The following is a 20,555-nucleotide window of genomic DNA, read 5'->3' on the forward strand; positions in this document are numbered from 1 at the left end:
TTTAATTTTTCTTTTTTTTTTTTTTGCATTATCTTTGAATCTTTTGAGGTAGCCAGGGCAGGTCAGTAGAAGTGAGAGAACACAAAAGCTTTTTGTTTTGTTGTGGGTTTTTGTTGTTGTTGTTGTTTTTTAAGATTTTATTTATTTATTTGACAGAGAGAGATCACAAATAGGCAGAGAGGCAGGCAGAGAGACGGGAGAAGCAGGCTCCCTGCTGAGCAGAGAGCCCAATGCAGGGCTCAATCCCAGGACACTGAGATCATGACCTGAGCTGAAGGCAGAGGCCCAATCCACTGAGCCACCCAGGCACCCCATTTTGTTGTTAATTATAATCCCTGAATGGACCCTAAAGAGGAGGGTGGGTCCCATAATTGGAGGATCCTTTGTTTGCTCAGCAGTTGATGGGGGACAGATTTGGACTTGCCAGAGGGCTAAACTGTGTTATATAAGATAGAATCAGCGAAGACACTGAAGACAAGGTAAGAACCTGGAGCAGGGATGGGAGAAGAAGAAGACGGGGCAGAGCCCCATTTGTGTGTTTGGGGAGGGGGCATGGGGGGGGTGGTTGTCAAGAAGAGGCAGTTTTGTGGCCAGATGAGCAAGTGGGGTATGGGAGAGAAAAAATAGAGGAATTGAATTTGTTCTGCCAGGCGTGATGTAATCCCTTTTTACATCTACTTCAGAAAATCCAAGTTGCTTCTGAATGCTTTGGCCTAGCTGAATTCTCTCCGGAGAACAGAAATCCATACAAACCCTGCTTGAAGGCTGCCAAAAGGAAGGGATTGCCAACATCGTGGCCACATGATGGGGAAAAGGAGAGCTCAGGTTCATTGAAACAAGGCTGTGGCCCAGAAAGTGGGGCTATGACAGGCAACACCACCTGTACTTGTACTGATATATTCAGTTATGCTGTTGTCCATTTTCCCCCCAATATTGTGTAAAGGGTCTGCTGTAGACTGAATGTTTGTGTCCTCTTCAAATTCACATGTTGAAACATAATCCCCAAGGGGATGGTACTAGGAGGTGTGGTCTTTAGGAAGTGGTTAGGTCATCAGAGTGGAATTGTCATGAATGAGATTGGTGCCCTAATAAGGGAGGCTCCAGAGGGCTTCCTGGCTTTTGCTACCATGTGAGGATCTGGCAAAAAGATGGCTGCCTGTGAACTAGGAAGTGGGTCTTCATACTTGATCTTGGACTTCAGGTCTTATTATTTTACTCTCTCATCAGTTTATTCTAATGACACACTCTATTGCCTTGAGCTCTGTAATTGCTTTAAGCAGTAGAGTCTTCTTAAGAGTCATTAGGGTTGGAATTGAAGAAATCTAGAGCCTTAGCTTAGCACTTTGACTTCACAATTAAGTTTTTGATTTTGCAAACTTAGGTAAATGGAAAAGCACTTTGAACTCACTTTTGGATAATTAGCAGAAAGAGACAATGGCTTTCCAAGTCACAGTGTGGCAGGGTTCAAACTGAGCAAATGAGAACAAAAATCAACACTTTCATATTCATACAAACCTTCTGCCACAAAGAATTTTCATTTAACTTAGGGTGATAAATCTGGGTAATTATGTGATAAGATTATTCATAAAACTGTTAATCAAACTCATATATTTTGTGGCATCTCATACATAACTCTGCAATTGGAATCTTAAAGGAAAATACATTATTTGAATCTAAAAATATCACTCCATTGTAACCATTTATCAGCAAAAATGGAAAAATGTCTCTTGGCTAGTTCTGTTTAGTCACTTACTGCAGTAGAAGGTGTTATAGCCAAGACATACAATTATAAATAATACAATCTATGCCTGTTTCTAATGCGTACTCCCCAATAAACATCCAATGTAAATAAAGAAATACGTTTTTGGTCTAGAATAGATATTCTAAAAATCCTTTTAAAGTCAGGGTTTGCCATGGATAGATAAAGACAGAAAAATCCTTTCTCTATTTTATTTTGTTAAATCCATACATAAATACTTTTGGAGGGTATCTAATGCTTCTACTAGCCAAGATCTTATTCAGGCATTTGCCATCTGAGATAGGAAGGTATAAATAACACCAGAATAAAGATGGCAAGTTTGAAGGTAATTTAAAAAGCTGGATGTGTGCTAAATCGCTGAACATGATACCGAGGGCTAGTACATTCAGAGGGAATCCACAGACTGACTTTCAGACACCAAGCTTCGCTTATGCTTTTCTCTTTAAATGAAATTAATTCTCACGTGGTCTGGGGGAGCACCTTTCAAAGGAATATTCCCTTTTCGGTAGCTTAGAAGCATTCATTTGCCTCCCTTGGATTACCCATATTCTCTTTCGGCTCAGCAATTTCCACCTCACTATAGAAAGTCATTTCATCCTTGGGCAGAAGTGCATTTCCGGATATATTGGGCATTTTTGATCCCTGTTGGCTCAGGGGACTTCTTTGAAGATCACAGTCAGGAAAAACATTTTTCTGTGGATGGCAACAATTGGGAGATTCTGGGTAACTCTTAGAACCACTGAAATCAGTGCATTTTCAATAGATATGGTTCTCTCATAGATTAGCAGATGGGTTGGCAGAGGAAGATTAAAGCAGCATATTGAGGACTGAAAAAAATAAAAGAACTTAATGAACTTCATACTCCTGTTGATGGACATTTTAGGTTGTCAGCTCTTTTTCAGTATTACAAATAATATTGCATTGATACTCGTGGCTATGTAACATTTCCTCTAGACTATATTCCCATAAGTAGAACCTTTGGGTCAAAGGGTGTATATACATCTTTAATTTCACTAGATATTATCACATGGCTCTCCAAAATGCCTGTACCAATTTATACTCCCATCAACCAGATGTGAGATTTTCTGTTATTCTACCTCTTTACCAAAACTCAGTAGTATCTGAATTTTAAATTTTTATTGGTTGTCCAATGGTGGTAAAATTGCATTCCCTTACTGTTTTAATTTGTACTTCTCAGAGGAACAGTCATATTGGATAACTTTCCTATATCCTTTGGCCCTTAAGCTTCCTCTTCTGTGAGTTACCAATTTCTATTCCGCTGGCTTTTTTTTTTCCTCCTATTGATTCGTAAGATCTTCTTTAAAAATACTCTTTGTAATTTTGTTTTGCAAATAGCATCTTCTTGTTCATGGATTTTCTTTTCATTTTATCTTTGGGAGTATTTTGTAGGTCTGAAGTATGTAATTTTAGTGTAGTTGAATTTATTGATCTTGCTTTTTGTATATTTAAGAAATCTTTCCCTATACCTTGGTCACAAATATTTTCCTAAATTGGGTTCAAAAATGTGTAAGCCTTGATTTTTCACAACTGGAATTTATTACTTTTGTTTATTGTGTGTTAGTTCTCTCTTGCTGTGTTACAAATTACTACAAATGGCAGCTTACAGTAGGACAGATTTATCAGCTCAAAATTCAGTAGGTCAAAAGTCTATACAAAATAGTTGAGTTCTCTGCTGATGATCTTAGGAGGCTGAAATTTAGTTGTTGACTATTTGTGTGTTTATCTTCCAAGCCTACATGGTTGTGGTAGGATTTAGTTCTTTGCAGCTGTAGGACTCCTTGCTGGCTATTAACCAGAGGCCACTCTAGCTCTTAGAGACCATGCACATTCCTTACCATGTGGCCCTCCTCGGTCTTCAAAGCCATATTTAAGGCCACTCTCTTGTGTTAAATCACTCTGCATGCTTCAGATGTCTCTGACTGAGAATCTCTTCTACAGGAAGAGTCCTGTCCTTTTTAAGGGCTCACCTGATTAGGTCAGGCCCACCTAGGATAATCTCTCTATTTTAAAGTCAACTGATTTGGGATCTGAATTACATCTGTAACATTCCTACACAGCAGCACCTAGATTGGTGCTTGATTAAATAAGTAAGAGAAGCTGTGGGTATACCATGGCCTCCATAATTGGGGGCCATCTTAGAATTTGGCCTACCACATGCTATAAAGTAAGGATGCGTATTTTTTTCATTTGGATCACTACTTTCATTTTGGGAAATTTAAGACATATACAAAATAGAGAAAATAATTTCATGAACTGTTATGTTCCCAGTACCCTGCTTCTATAATTTCACATAACTAATTTTGTTTCATCTACATCCCCTTCTCCCCATACCCCACCTGCAGATTATTTTTCAGCAAATCCGAGACATAGTAGTCTGTAAATCTTTCCATATGTATCTTTAAAGACAATAATTTCATTCTGCCTGGAATTAGCCAAACTCGAGGTTTAAGGGCACCATTCTTCAGACCGCCAAGTCTGCCCAAGACTTCTGACACCAACTGCAAGTTCAGGGATTTCCTAAAATCACCTTCGGTTTTAATAATTTGCTAGAAAGTTGCAGAGCACTCACAGAAACTGATTATATTCACAGTCATATTTATTATAGGCAAAGAAAGCAAACTAGAAGATATGCATAGGGCAGTATCTTGGACTAGGAGGGCTCCAAATGTAGAGTTTCCATGTCCTCAGGGATGCATTACCCGCCCAGCATTGATATGTGGCAATAAGTATATGGAGTACTGCCAAGTCAGAAAGCTCACCCAAGCTTTGGCGTCCAGACTTCCCACTGGGGTCTCATTATGTAGGCATGATTGATTGAATCATCACCCATGTGGTTGAACTCAATCTCCTGGCCCCCTCTGCTCCCAGAGGTTGAGCTGATACATGTGGCTCACAACCCCAACCCTCTAATTACACGGCTGGTCTTTCTGTCGGGGCCAGTCGCTACCCTGAGTCATTTCCTACCCTGAGTCATCTCATTAGCATAGACTATCAGGCAAAGGCTAAAGAACTCACCATGAATAAAAAGACATTCCAATCATTTAAGAAATTCCTAGGGTTTAGAGGTTAGCTCCCAGGAACTGAGAGCAAAGGCCAGCCAAGTCTGTCCATCCATCCTTCCTTTCTCCTTCCTTCCTTCCTTCTTTCCCATGATACCGCTATGACACCGAAAAAATTAAAACAATTTCCTATTGTCATCAAATATCCAATAAAGGTTCTAATTTCCCCCCATTGTCTATTTAAAAAAAAGCCAATTGATATCTATAAATCAGTATCCTAACAAGCCTCACACATTGCACTTGGTTGATATGTATCTTAAGTATCTTTTAGCTTATAGGTTCCTCTTCCCTCTTCCCCCGCCCCCCACCCTTGCAATATATTTGTAGAAGAAAATGAGTCATTTGTTCTATAGAGTCTACCATGTTCAGGATTTTGCATAAATTACATAACCATAAAACACCATTTACATGTGACATATTTGAACTCACTGAGCTAGAACAGACAGTTCAAATACACCTTGCAGCACACATTTCACAGGCACAGGCAAGCATTTTAAAGACTCTCGGGAAAAGCTACCGGTTGAGGGAACAGCTGGGTGACCTGGGAACTCTGGAATATCTGTTCTGGTCTGTCCTTGATCATCTTCCACGTGGAACGGCACGTTACCCTCTTGTGAATGAGTGGTCTAGTGCTTGGAAAGCTCTAGGACTTCAAGGCCTGTTTCTGTATGACAGATAACTTCAAAGAGGCCTCTACCTATGGCCCTGCCTAAGGGGATTTTCTAAGAATAAAACGAACTGCACGTCTGTCAGTGACTTGGAATCCCCCAAGACTTCTGCTTGTCAGGAAATGAAGATTTGACCAACAAGGGCTTTGGAGCTCTGGGGTCCAGCTGAATAAACTCTGGAAAAAAACAAAACTGGGACTCTGGCTGAATTGGGAATCAGGTCTTGTGGGCCCAAATGACTTCTAAGTCAGAATGACACAGATTTATAGAGGTCAACTGTAAAAAACTTGACTAAAGAAAACTGGCCCTGTCTCAAAAACAGACATGTCTTTCAACAAAGTTCTTTGAGAAGTGCTCAGAGGTGAGAGCTGAGCCCCGAAGAAGTGCTTTTAGAGATCCCATCACAATTGTCTTGCTGCTGATAGATCTGCTCTTCAAAAGAGCTTTGGTGTCATGTGGGAGAAATCGGTCCCCCACAACGAGTATGAAGTCAATGTTCTTAATATGTTTTCTTTTTTAAATTTAATTTTATTTATTTATTTTTGAGAGAGAGAGAGAATGAATGAGGGGGAGTGCAGAGGGAAAGGAAGAAGCAGGCTCCCTATCGGGAGCCTGATGCAGGACTTGATCCCACGACCCTGGGATCGTGACCCGAACCAAAGGCAGAGGCTTAACCACTGAGCCATCCAGGCACCCTCTTAATATATTTTTAAAAAGACAAAGCTACTTCTTTCACTTATGGCTTTACTCTGGGCTTTTGTCCTGGCAAACACACCATTTGAGGGTGGGATGGATACCATGGCCATCCCATGGACCCTCTCATGGCCAGGAATCCTCAGTTTATGGGACTGCATGAGGTACTCAGACCAAATAAATGCCAACGTATTTGGCAGATTTAAAATGTAGATATACAAGCTGATCTGCCACAGTGCTGAAACTCTGAAGCACATATGCTTCCATATTCCAAACCCAGAACTCTCTCCTTCCCAAGATCTGCCTGTCCATTACCTGTCTAGCAACACAGCTGTGAAACCCAGAGCACCAGCTAAGCTCCTTTTTGGGGAGCACGGGCTGCTACCCATGGTGGGCTTCAGGAATGAAGTTAGTTCCTTTCTTCCTCCCTGGCTTCTATCACCAGAATATCCATTTGGACCACCAAGACCAGCTTCTGGAAAACAGAGGTTTGCTCATTGTGGACTCGGGACAGGTTCCTTGGCCGACTGTCCCATGGGGACGGGGGGGGGGAGGTTATACACATGGAAGCGCATTTTCAATGAGGAAATGGAGCTCTCTGGATTGTTGTTCCTCCAGAGGAAAGCTGCTAAGAGAAACCCTGTGTTGGGAGCCAGACCCAGCGAGGGCAGACTTGTAGGATAGCCCTGAGGAGCTGGAATGTCATCTTGCCATGTGGCTCAGGGAGATGGAGGATGAAGCTGGGTTCTTACGAGAACTGTGCTGGGGGCTGAAATGCTTCCTGAAGAGGATGCTGGGGAGGAATGGACTCTGAGACTCAGTGGAAGACTTCAGGTCTGGGAGGTCGTTGCCAAATGGAACTAGGGGGTGGTCGGGAGTGAAAGTTCTGTGCTGCCCAATGCCATGTACAGACTGACGTGGGTCCAGGTTCTGTGGTGTTGCAATGAAGACTGTTGTTCTTCTGGAAAGCTTTGCTCAGGGGAGCCTGGCAGGAGCCCACTTTGTAGCCAGAACTCTTGGGACTTTTCTCCTCAGACTGCTCCAGTGTCACTGTTCATTTCACCACCAGAAAATTGAGGGTGATTACAGAGAACCAGAGCAGGGTGGATGGTCCAGAGGGTTGGGCTTTGGAAAATTCCTTCTTTACTATACATAAAGATCTGAGACTTTGACGCAAAGCAGTGGTGCTTCCAGCTTTGGCTGAAAGGATGAGAACCATGTTATGAGGCTTAGTCTATGATTCCTTCACCCTGACTTTGAAAGAGCCATTACTTTCTTCTTGGTCAGTATTGATGTCATCAGCCCATGGTGTGGTCTGCTCTCCTTGCATGGAGACGTGGGTCTACATCCAGCCTTGGGGCCAGAGAGTTTGGATCTCAGCATTCAGGAAAGCTTCTACCCTTCTATTCCGCAGAATGGCTCTTGTTTCTTTCCAGACCACTGTCTGACAGAGTACCTCCTTGATTTCAGCATTCTCTCCCAATTTCTTCCAGGCTCTCTTCCCCTTTTCCTTTTCTTTACCAGAAAAAATCTGTTCTCTCTGCTCTTTCTCCTCTTCCTGCATCTCTGCAATCTTTGCTTGTGTGTGTGCCTGGCATTCATCCTGGTACTTGGCCAGCTGCTCTGGCATCGCCCTGCCAATAGCTTCTTTCGGTTTCTATGGTGGCTCCTTCAGATGCACGGGCCCCTCCTGCCACCCCCCAGCTCCCAGAGAAGTTTTTGAGAAAGTATAAGCAGGATGTCCTTGCTGCAGAGCAGGAAGGAACTCCCATGGCCATGCATTTCAGAATGGACTTGGCTGCTCAGCTCCCACGTTTGTACCTCCATGTCTGATAGGATCCCATTAATATCCTAGGCAAAGGACTTCCTTTGTTCTCTCTCTTAGTGGTTCTGGAAGCCCGACCCAACTCCTCAGTACATCTCTCCAGGGTACTGACAGGTCTTTGCAGAGGGAAGAGAACTCTTTGAATTCCCGGTCCAATCCACCCCATGGGAATCTCTTTCATCCCCCGTATCACAGAGGGGTCTTCCTTCTGGAGACTCACTGAGCAGCTACTTCAAGTCCAAATCAGTGAGAGAGACCATGGCAGTGACCTTCTGGACAAATCGTTCTCAGAAGCAGAGCAGAAGGTTGAGTGCAAGGGGTGAGAGGTGCTCCCCTATTCCCACAGGCTTATGCCTCTCATGCCTGTTTTGGGTGGAGACTATTTCTCTTTCTGAAATTTTTTTACTGTCTCTTTATCATTTAGTGCCCCTTGAACACTCCTCTTCCTTCCTCCTCTTCTTATTCCTCCTCCTCTCCTTCTTCTCTTTCTTCTCCTTCTTCCCAGCATTAAGAGCTGTGAAACCAGTTTAGGAAAACCTGGACTTTTTTCACTTCTTCTCCCTGTTAAAAGTGTCATCTTTTCCCTTTTTTTCTCTTCTTACTCCCTTCCTTCAACTTGTTCAGTAATTTTCCCTCTTTAATGAACTTGTTGTCAGATTCTTTTGCTTGTCGTAACTGCAGATCCTCAGGTTGATGTAAAGTGCTCCATACTTCATTCAGAGAAGCAGGAAGAAGCTCATTACATGCTTCAAGTCCAAATCCACAGGCAGAAGAGTCAGATGCATCACACTCATGCCGCATACCAATCAACTCCCATATTTGGTCCTTTCCATGATTCTTTCCACCTCATTTCCAGATTGAAGACCTTCTCCTTTTTCCTGAACTCTCTTCACTAGCCCTGGGTAGAACTCTGGGCACATTCATCACCTGGGTCAAAGACATGAGTGTAATCTGAACAGTTGCTGCAGCCAGCTTAGAATCTTGATGTTCTTCTGCTCTTCCAACTTCCTCATGCCCAGATTTCTTTAAAAATGTGAGATTCAGAGGGCCCGGGAAAGAGGTGAACTGGATCCTGTGGTGTTCTAACATGGCTACAAACAAGTTTTGGCAGCTACTACTATTTGGCTTCTATGTCACAAGTGTAATAGCACGGTGGGCTGCAAATGTTTCCTCGCTAGCAGGCTTGGCCAGGTGCATTGGCTGCAATGCTTGTTATCAACTGGACCCAGAAGCAAGTCTACCAATGGTGCCCCATACAGTTCCACAGTCCATGTCCATGGACCAAAATACTCACATGGGAGTCAGAAAGGAGAAGAAAAATCCCAACTCAAGGTCTGTGAAACATTTCAGGGGACAGCCTGGTGGCTTGTAGTTAATGCCCTGGAAGAACTTGGAAATCAAGCTTTTCAAAAACTAGTTGTTAAAGAAGAGCCCTCACTTAAGACTCAAAAATATGAAAACAAACAACCCAGTTAAAAAATGAGCAAAAAGACCTGAACAGGCACCTCACCAGAGAAGATATACAGATGGCAAATAAGCATATGAAAAGATGCTTCACATCCCATGTCATTAGGGAAATGCAAATAAAAATAACGGAGATACCACTGCAGCCCTATTAGAATGGTCCAAACCCAGAACATTGACAGCACCAAATGCTGGCAGGGTGATAGAGCAACAGGAACGTGCATTCATTGCTGGTGGGAATGTAAAAGGGTACAGCTACTTTGGAAGACAGTTTGGTAGTTTCTTACAAAGTTAAATATACTCTTACTATACCATCAAGCAATAGTGCTTCTTAGTATTTATCCGAAGGAATTGGGAACTTACGTCTACACAAAAGCCTGCATATGGATGCTTATAGCATAATTGTTCATAATTTGTTTGTATTTTCCAAAACTTGGAAACAATAAAAATGTCCTTCAGTAGGTAAAGAGATAAAAATGGAATGTTAGAGTTATTCGGAGGTAAAATGAAATGAGCTATCATGGCACCTGGGTGGATCAGTCAGTTGGGCATTTGCCTTTAGCTTAAGTCATGGTCTTGGGGTCCTGGAATCAAGCCCTGCATCAAGCTCTGCTCAGCAGTGGGTCTGCTTCTCCCTCTCCCTTTGTGATATCCTTTTCTCTCTTTTAAAAAAAATTTAAATCTTAAAAAAAAAAAAAAGAATGAGCTGTCAAGTCATGATAAGACTTAGAGGAACTTTTAGTGCCTGTTCCTAAGTGAAAGAAGCCAGTGTGAAAAAGCTACATGTGTGCTTCCAACTATATGATCTTCTAGAAAAGGCAAAATTTTGGAGACAGTAAAAAGGTTGGTGGTTGCTGAAGGTTGGGTAGGAGAGAGGAATGTGAAGGGGGAACACAGAGGATTTTGGGGGGCAGCGAAACTATCCTGTATGACACAGTAATAGTGAATACATGTCATTACACATTTACACTATGGACTTTAGTTAATAATATACCAATACTGGTTCATCCATTGTAACAAATGTACTGCATTGATGCAAGATGTAAATAGTAGGGGGAACTGGGTTGTTGGTGGAGGGAGTGGGCATTTGGGAAACTCTCTGTACTTTCCAATTCATTTTTCTGTACATCTAAAACTACTCTAAAAAATAATTTTTAAAAAAGCCCTCACAACCATGGAGGAAAAGAAAAGACCTTCTGTAGGAAGTCTCCCAGATGAGAGTGGCATCTGGGGCATAGTGGAGAGTGCTCAATGAGCCCAGAACCTGGAAGAGAAAAGGAGACCAGGCTTTCCAGGGTCATGACCAAGCAGAGCCACCACGGGCAAAGGAGTAGCTCTGCATGGGACTCATGGCCTTCAGGGAGAGGGGAAGCAGGTCTTTTGGGGTGAGAAGGCACTGAGGGGGTAAGTGCTTGTGGTCAGAAGCTAAGAGTGGGACACTTAACTGACTGAGCTACCCAGACGCCCCTGCAGGACCCCTTCTCTTCCTCTAATGCATGTTACGCCTTCACTGATCTAGAGCACCTTAAACATAACTATTCTGAAGTTTCTTTTTGTTCCATAACATTGACTTCACCTGTACTGAGTTCATTATCAGATTATTTTGTTAGATTTTTTCCTTAGCATATGACTTCTTTTTTTTTTAATATTTTATTTATTATTTGAGAGACAGAGAGAGACAGTGAGAGAGAGCATGAGAGAGAAGAAGGTCAGAGGAAGAAGCAGACTCCCTGTGGAGGTGGGAGCCTGATGCGGGACTCGATCCCGGGACTCCAGGATCATGACCTGAATGACTGAAGACAGTCATTTAACCAACTGAGCCACGCAGGCACCCAGCATATGACTTCCTTATGTGCTCTAGAATTTTTGTTTGCACGTTCATTCAGAGTGCCTTTTCCTTGCTTTTTGTTTTCCTTTTCCTTTGTTTGATTTTCACCTACATTTTGACTTCCTTGAAAGGTTTGGTAGTTGCCTCAACTCAGCCCTCCTTCACAGTGGGAAGTTGAATGGAAGTGGTACACACACCCTGCTTCCTGAGTTTGTTACTCTGTATACTATTGTGTGCATGTGTGTGTGTGTGTGTGTGTGTGTGTGTGTGTGTGCATATGTGCGTGTTTATTTCCATAGTGAACCCAGGGCATCTCTTTGAAAATGATTCTGTACCAATTCAGACTTCTCTCTTACCAGATTCCCAGCCATGCCCTCTTTCCAGCCTGAAGCACCAGCCTCTGTGTGCACAGGCTGCATTCAAATTTTGGTGAACTTGACCCCAGTCAAGGTTTGATGCAAGAGAATGGCTCTCTTCCTATTTCTACCTGCTTCTTCTATATAAACTATTCTAGAATCTTTGCTTCCATTTGCTGGGGAGTCAGAGAAAACCTTTCTGCAGTGAAATGGAAGAACAAAGCAGAAATTCAGGGAGAAATAAAAACATCTAAAGATGAAGAGGGAGAATTCATGAGTACCCCATTTTCCTCAAACCCTGTTCTCTCTGCTATTCTTGAAGTTTGATTGTCTAACTCTACCTTCTATTCCAGGACACACCTTAGTATCCTTATAATACCCCTCTCATACATTTCTGCTGAAGCTGGCTCCAAAGGGCTTTTGATACTTAAAATCAAGAGGCACAGTGAATATGTGTCTTTTGGGCATCCCTTGGTCCAGGGTGCTTATGATTGCTGGATCCCACACTGTGGGAGTTCTCAGTCCCAGAACCCCTGCATTCAAGTAGCAATGTTGGCTCTTACTATGCACCAGGAAGGTTTGGATATCTCTCAGTCTAAGCAAACTTTGATGGGAAGACAGGGTTTGGTTTGGTTTCCTGTCGCACTGTGCATTGCAGGAAACTAAGGGCTTAAGGGTTTACATGATGTGGGGAACCTAGGGGAATGAGGGTCTAAAGGTTGTGGGTAGAAGATTGGAGTAACAGCCAACAGTGCTTCCAGCATGAAGCACTGGCCAGGGACACACCATTCTCAAAAGTTCTCCTGGCAGAGGGAGGGGGGAGGCTGGGTGGCTCAGTCAGTTAAGCGTCTGCCTTCAGCTCAGGTCATGATCCTGGAGTTCCCGGATGGAGTCTCACATCAGGCTCTCTGCTCACTGGGGAGTCTGCTTCTCCCTCTGACCCTCCCCCTGTCTTGTGCCTTTTCTCTCGCATTCAAATAAATAAAATCTTTAAAACAAAAAAAATTTCTCCAGGAAATTACAGCTCTCAAGTGCCCAGAAATGACCCAACCAGCTTTCTCTCCAGCAGGGATGTGGGAACCTGAGACGTTCGGGAGGTGATGGCATTTGTCCACGGTGACTGCCAAGTGGCAAGTGGCAGGCAATTCCAAGAGTCTGGAGTTCACAGAGAGCTCTGAGAAAATGGAGATTGTGGAGAAGAACTTCGAAGTAGGAGGTAACCATGCAAAGCTGACAACAAACAGTTGAGCCCGAGGACCCTTGAAGACAAGAAAATCCTGTGTATTGAGAACCAGAGGACTCCTGAGGTGAAAACAGATGAACCAAATGATCTCTAAGGTCTTTTCCAGTTTTCAGATCTGGCGAGTCTTTAACACGGTCCACACAGTGTCCCCTGTAGACTCATTAATAACAAGGAAAACCCGGAAGGATGCGAAGCTGGACCACTCTTAGTAAAGTGACAAGAGCCCTTTGCACACTGGCCTGTGATCGGGAAGGTGGTGCCCAGTATTTCACTATGGTTTGCTTTTCTTGAACTTCAGCTTTCCTGAACAAACCAACCCTACCTCCACTCCTTAGCTTTCTCCCATTGTTTCGGTCCCTTGCGTTCGGTGCTGTGACCTGCCATTGAGGACACACTATCCTGCCCCAACTTACTTGCTCAATGTTGGTTCCTTAATGGTGTCCTTCTTTCCAGTTTGGCTGGAAGGGAGAGAAACCCATTTGCCTCTTTTGGCTCCTTGGCCAATCTGCTTAACCGAATGCACCAGGCGCTGGGACAAAGACCCACGCCTCCTTCCCACTTAAAAAATTATCCCTTCTTTTTTCAAACTACTTCTTCAGCCAGCCTGTTTTTCTCTCCTCTCTTCACAGAATATGTAAAATCTTTCTTGTACATTAAGAGCTTGTGAAAGATTTCCTTGCCTCAGCCACATGATTTCCAAAATGTGTTAATTATGCATTACTCACATACTCTCTGAGCTTTCACTGCTAATGTCGTTTTACTGGACTGGGGAGAAGGCACTTGTAAGTGATTACATAATCCTTAGACTTGCTGACAAGGAACTATAAGCCACTATAATATGCTTAAGTGGGGGGTCCTCATTTTTGATTTATCGTCCTCATGAAATAAAATCCTACCGGCATTTTCTTCCTTTAGTTAGATGGTAAAGGAAGTCAGCATTTTCTTTCATCTGGATGTTCAACTTTACTTCCATAGACAAACATCTCTGAAAGATTGAGGTAATACTGATGATCCAAACCAAGGACTCAAAATTCCTCTACTAAAGATGAATGGGTTTTTGTTTTTTTCTGTCAAACTAAACTGTAGTGCATCATTTCATTGCCTCAAATTTCAGTTTCAGGGGCGCTTGGGTGGCTCAGTTGGTTAAGCATCTGACTCTTGGTTTCAGCTCAGGTCATGATCTCGGGTTGTAAGATCAAGCCATGTATCAGGCTCTGCTCTGGATACGGAGCCTGCTTAGGATTCTGTCTCTCCCTCTCCCTCTGCCTCTCCCCACCTTTCTCTGTCTCTTTCTCAAAGATAAATCAATCAATAAATCGATATTAAAAAACAAATTTTAGTTTCAAAAGGGATGCACAGTGCAATCCTCATAAACATGGTGAAATTGGTCAGAAATTCTATAGTTTCTTCATAGTTTCAAATGGTATGATTATTAAATAGACTGATATAGAACACTTGACAGCTCTTTCCTTCTTCTACACTATAATTAATCTTGAAACCAGCTTTATCTGTCAGTTTTCAAAAATAAGTCAGTGAAACATGCAGTTAACACATGGCATGATTCCATGACAATTAGACATGATTCACAGTCCAGAACAGGTTCATGCAGAAACCAGCTTTGCCTTTGACGAAAAGTCACTGCATGTTTATAGAGCACCCTCTGATGCTTAAGGGAACCCTGTATTTGAGGCTGAAATGCATCTACTACAAGTTGATCTTTTCTGCAGCATGGATTCAATTGTTTATTTTGGTGAAATATTCTTCTTGGGCCCCATCTGTACAATCACAGGAATAAAGAACCATGGCAATTTTTAGACATATCCACAAATTCCTTGACACTCTTCTCAGGTGCGTTCTATGGCCTCTCCACTTGAATCTGGGCTGTCCTTAGCGACTTTTGTCACCAATGGAACCAACAGAAATGAACCGCATAATCTCTGAGGCAAGTTCAGAGAAAGCCATGTGGCTTCTACTTGGCTCTTGGGACACCTGGCTGTGGAGAAGCCAGGTGTATGTAAGGAATCTAAATACCCTGAGACCCACATGCTGTTCAGCGCAACTGAACTTCCAACCAACAGCCAAATTGCCAGCCACGTGAAAGAGCCATTTTGAACATCCAGCTCAGTCAAACTTTCAGATCACTCCAGTCATTGAGAGAGCTTAAGCAAGAACTGCCCAGCTGAGCCTTTCCCTAGTTCTGCAATCAAATGGTCTAAGGGACAATTCTGCATCTTTAAGGAGATTCAGAATGCACATTGTAACATTAAGGGCTCTGATAAGTTCTGCAGCACAGAAACCTAGGTAGCCTAGGGGCGCCTGGGTGGCTCAGTCGGTTATGCATCTGATTCTTGATTCCGGCTCAGGTTGTGATCTCAGGGTCATGGAATCGAGCCCCATATCAGGCTTCACATTCAGTGGAGAGTCTGCTTGGGATTCTCTCTCTCTCCCTCTCTTTCTGCCTCTCCTCCCACCTCTCTTTCCAAAATAAATAAATAAATCTTAAGAAAAAAAATAAGAGAGAAGCCTATGGGGCCTAAATTTAATACATTTTGGGAAATACTGACTTTCCATTATAGCTCTGAATTCAAAAAGAAAACCTATTGCAGTAGGAAAGTAAGGGGCTATTGGTTAAAACAGAAATTACACACAAGTGCAGGGAGTACATCAGCTATCATCAGGAAGGAAGTTACTTACCCTGAATAAGAAAACATCTGGGTTTCAAAATGTCCTATGGTTCCGCCTCTTTGGGTTGTCAAAAGAGAGGCAGAAACTCCTGGGTGGGTTTCAGGCCAAATTTATGTATGTATATATGTATGTATGTATGTATGTATGTGTGTATGTATATATGTATGTATGTATCTATCTATTTACCCATCCATCCATCCATCTTCATTCATTTTATTTGAATAGGTAATATATTCATATAGTTTAAAATTTACAAGGTACAAAGTGATATACGCCATAAACTTTCCCTTCCACTCTGTTTTCCAGCCACACTGTTTCCAATGTCTTGTCTATCCTTCTAGGGTTAACTTAAGCATATATAAACATGTGTGTATATATGTTCTTAAAACAGACATATATAGTGGCATACTATACATATTACATTCTGCACCTTGCTCATTTCACGTGAAAATACATGCTTAAAGGCATCCCATATCCACACATGGGAAGTTTCCTTATTCTTATTTTTCCCACACCTACCAAATATTCTGTTGTATGGCTGTGTAACTATGTGTAACTAACCAGTCGCTTATTGATGGGCCTTTTCCAATTATAAACAATGCAGCAATGAATAAACTTGGATGTGCATTACTTTGCACAAGTGCAAACATACGGAGGATAAATTACTAGATAGGGGATTGCTGGGTCCAACAATGGCAGTTGTTGTTGGTGCCTGGCCCAGAACTCTTTTATGGGACTGGCATACCCATTTCCTAGCTGCAGCAGGTGGTGGTTGCTGAAAGTTCACACCTGCTTTCTTTTCTGGGGAACTGCTGTTGACTGACAGTTGCTGCCTGACCTGCAGATGTTTTAGAAGTCACCTGCCCTTCTGGGGGTGGCCCTTGACCAACGACTAACAGGTGCATGGGTATAGAGCCCAGCCTCTTTGTCTCTGGCCAGGACGGCCTCTACGGTCCACTTTTCACTCAAGAGCACCTTGTGGGATCAGGCTGAGGCTAGATGGATCTGAAGCTGCATCTTGCCCTAGTTTCTTCTCCTGACACCCCACTTCCCTTACTCCCCTGCAGGTTTCTCCGGAGAACATTTCCTCAGTAAGTCACCTGCACAAGAATCCTGGTTGCAGTCTCTGTTTCTAGGGAAAGTGGTCTGCAACAAATGGTACATGCACGTGTAATTTTTGTAGATTTCATAGATATTGCTCAGTTGTCCTCCAGAGAGATGGTACCAAGGTAGACTCCTCCTAGAGAAGAGAAAGTCTTAGGGAAAATCTGATCATCTTAATTGCTCATCAAGTATTAGTGAATGAATGAATATATGCTGTATCTTATTCCGGTGATGCTACCTTTGGTGCAGTGTACCCATACTTTTTTGTTTGTTTCCAGAAGAACAGGGACACGCATCTGCTTAAAAGTTATGCTTCTATCTCATCCCATGCGGCCACTGATTCCATGGCCCTTCCCCTTGCCGTGACTGCCAGCAAGTGTTGGAAAGTAGATGACTTGGGTAGGCAGAGGGAAGGGTGAGGAAGGTTTAGTAAATTTTAGGATATACCAGGATATAAGGACTGGTGACTCTTTTCTTTTGAAATCTTGGCAAAGCACAAGATATCCAAATGAGAGGAAAATCTTTGGGTCCTATGGGGAGATTCTGCTTATGGATCTAAACCCGACCTATATTTTTAGGCAGCATATGGTTTAAGCTGCAGCGTGGTCTGCATAAGCTAGAGGCAGGTGGCTGTGGGCTTTGTGGTCAGTGGACTTGGCATCCAATCCCAGCTTTTGCTGACTTGTAGCTCGATGACCTTATCTCTGAATCTTGGTTTCATTTTCAGTAAAACAGTAACGTCCATCTTGCCAAGTTGTTATGAAGATTCATTGTGTTTGGCCCCTAGTTGGGGTTCTGTAAAGAGTAGTGGGAAGCGAGTAGGGATTGTGGCTATTATCATAGCACTCTCACTGATCATGATAAAAGTTTTCAACACTAGGGAATTGTGTTTAGTACAGAAGAAGGCTACTTATTCACGTTGCCCTATTTCAATTCTTTCATACTAACAAAGGCCCATGCTTCCCTCCCATCCCCCCAGTTCATTCAGGGGCCAGGAGAGACAACCAATAAAAGAAAGCTAACACATGTGGGTTTCAGGGTCTTCTCTTTGGGTAAATGTTTGGGAACCCAATGACATACACCCAAAAGGAAGGACTGACTTCCTGTATGGTAAAGGATGGTAATGGTGAGAAGTTTTTCCCATTTCCATTGAAGACAGCCTAAAAGGCAATGGAAAGGCTGGAGCCCAAGGGATTAGGATGGACTTAAGCAAGATCTTCTAAGACCCTCATTGCTAGAACATTCCATACCTCTGGGTTTATTTGAGTGGAGTCCAGCTTTTTGATTCAGCATTGGCTTTGTACTATCTAAGCCACCCCAAAGAACTCTCATGAATAATACAAAATGCACACATTAAGAACAAAGGAACAAAGCCAAGGATTGGGTTTTGGGGGTTTGTTTGTTTGTGGTTTTTTGTTTTGTTTTGTTTTTGTTTTTAGCCCTCCATTATGTTTAAAATCATTTTGGGTGGAAGTTTCAAATTATCTGCTTTCATTATATTCCCCACTGATGCCCTACTCATAAATGTCACATAATGAGTAGGGCTGTGAACAACTTTATTTGCTGATTTGTTTTGAAGGTGGAAGGAGGGCTTTCTTGAGAAAAGAAAACTGGAATATTTACTTAACAAAAGTTTATGCTGAAAGAGTTGTCTCTGTTTTGGAAAAATTGGGAAGCCAAATCTGTTTTGAGCCTTTCATGTGAGATAATGGTTTCAGAGTATCTCTTTACATCTTGTAATCATTACGCAAATTATTCTGTGTTCTTTTCCACAATAAAGTACTTCTCGGTACCCACACTTGAAAGAACTTAGAGATTGGGGCAGAGTGTGCTCCAAGCCCTCCCCGCCCACCGGCAGTAGGAAAGGCAGATTCAGTAAGGGTCCATGCAATATGTAGTGTTCACAGTGCACACATCCAGGGGATGCCATTACATTGTGTCCTATAGGAATGATGACCCCCGGGAATTCGAAAGTGTAAACACTGAGCCCCAGAATTGCACCTCACTTAGTAATGTCACATTTTGCCTCTAAATGCCACTTTGGGGGTCTTGCCTCATCAAGTTTCCCTAGGAAGCATTATCTACAGTCCAGGCCAACAACTTGCAAGCAGTGTTGTCAGAGCAGAAGCTGGCCGCCAAATCCAGCTTAAGACACTCTTCTTCCTCTGTGTCCTACTGGGGTGTAGAAGAGTGATTAAAGCTTGGGCCCTCATAGTCCTCAGGGCATAGAGGGGAACTCATGAAAAGCAAGAGACTTTAGTGGTGCCTGGGTGGCTCAGTCAGCTAAGCATCTGTCTTCAGGTCAGGTCATGATCCCGGGGTCTTGGGATTGAGCCCCACGTTCGACATCTTCCCACTCCCTGGTTCAGTGGGTGTCTGCTTTTCCCTCTCCTTCTGCCTCTCCACACCCCTCATGCTTGCTCTCTCAATCAAATAAATAAGATCTTTTTTTTTTAAAAAGCAGGAGATTTTGGTCCTGTGGTCTATTGGAATGGTGACTATATTTTTTCAAACAAAAATCAAGACAAAGGATCTGGCAAAGGTTTATTTATAGTCTGTGGATATAGTTAAAAGGACTCTTACAAATAGTGGTTTTATGTGATTTAGATGACAAATTATTGTGTTTTCTAAGAATGAAGTTATAAAATTGATGTTGTCCTAGGAATTGTAAAGTGCACTCACTTACCTATGATATGAGTAAGTATCATTTATCAAAAGCTTATTATTGAAACATCAAATTAAGTGCTTTATAGGAATGATCTCATTTCCTCCTTAGGACAGCCCTAGGTGGGGGGCACTATAACTCCATTTTCCAGAGAAGACAACTAAAGTTCTGGATGAGAAGGAGCTTACAAAGAATGTGAAGCTCATAAGTGGTAGAGCTGATATTCCTGCCTAGGCTGGCAGAACCCATTTTCTTCAATGATTGGGCTCTATACTATCTCTTCTAATTCATGGGGGCTTTCTACTCTTTTATTGGCACATTTTACTGTTTTATTTGGGTCTGGAGTGCAGCAAAAGGCTAGAACTCCACTAGGCCTACAATTCTCTACAAATATCTGCAACAGGAGATTTACAACTCTTTCCTATTGGCAGAGAATAAGTTATTCCTTATCTCTTCGGTTTAGTTCAGGATGACACACAATTATTAAGGGTCTACTTAGTACTAGGCACAGGGTTAGTAGCAATGGAATATAAAGATTAATGAATATCAGTACTGCACTCCTTCTACCCTCAAGATGTGTGGATTAGAGGGAAAAGGTAAGCCCACAAAGAACTAATACAAGGCCAACTTTAATATGTGATGTACTTGAGAAGCTAATTTTTATGAGAGTTTCCAGAGGTGGAAATTAAATCTGACAAAAGAGGCCTCCTACAGAGACTGGCGTTTAATTAGGGCTCTGGGAGATCATAAGGCTGTCATGGTTTCTCTGGTTGTGTAATTTACCTCAGAACTTAGTTGTGTAATTTACCCCAAAACTTAGTGGCATTAAACCATCCTTTTAATTATCTAAAAATCTTATGTTTAGGAATTCAGGAAGGTCTCAGTGGAGCAGTTCTTCCTGGGGGTCTCTTAAGTGGTTGTGGTCACATATGATGGTGTATAGTCATCTGAAGCCTCCAGGGGCTGGATGTCCAAGATGGCGCCCACACAGGGCTGGTGTTGATGCCGGCTCTCAGCCGGAAATCATTTGAGAGCTCAGGTGGGCTGTCACTGGGGTGCACGTAGCCTCCATAGCATGGTGGTCTCAGGCAGAAACCTGTGCGGGCTTTTCTGACCTGGCCTTGGGAGTCACACAATGTCACTTCTGATATATATATATATATATATATATATATATATATATAT

At 42.6% G+C, this 20,555-nt stretch overlaps 1 protein-coding gene and 1 pseudogene across 1 annotated transcript in view; one reads left to right on the forward strand and one right to left on the reverse strand.

Moving 5' to 3' along the window:
• The window catches only part of FUNDC1 (FUN14 domain containing 1), a 107,050-nt gene that overhangs the window by 48,892 nt on the left and 37,603 nt on the right, over window positions 1-20,555 (forward strand). The window lies entirely within an intron of this gene.
• LOC132007650 (ubinuclein-1-like) lies at window positions 7,435-8,826 on the reverse strand (annotated as a pseudogene).

Source organism: Mustela nigripes, chromosome X, assembly GCF_022355385.1.
Source record: "Mustela nigripes isolate SB6536 chromosome X, MUSNIG.SB6536, whole genome shotgun sequence".
Classification (NCBI taxonomy): Eukaryota; Metazoa; Chordata; class Mammalia; order Carnivora; family Mustelidae; genus Mustela; species Mustela nigripes.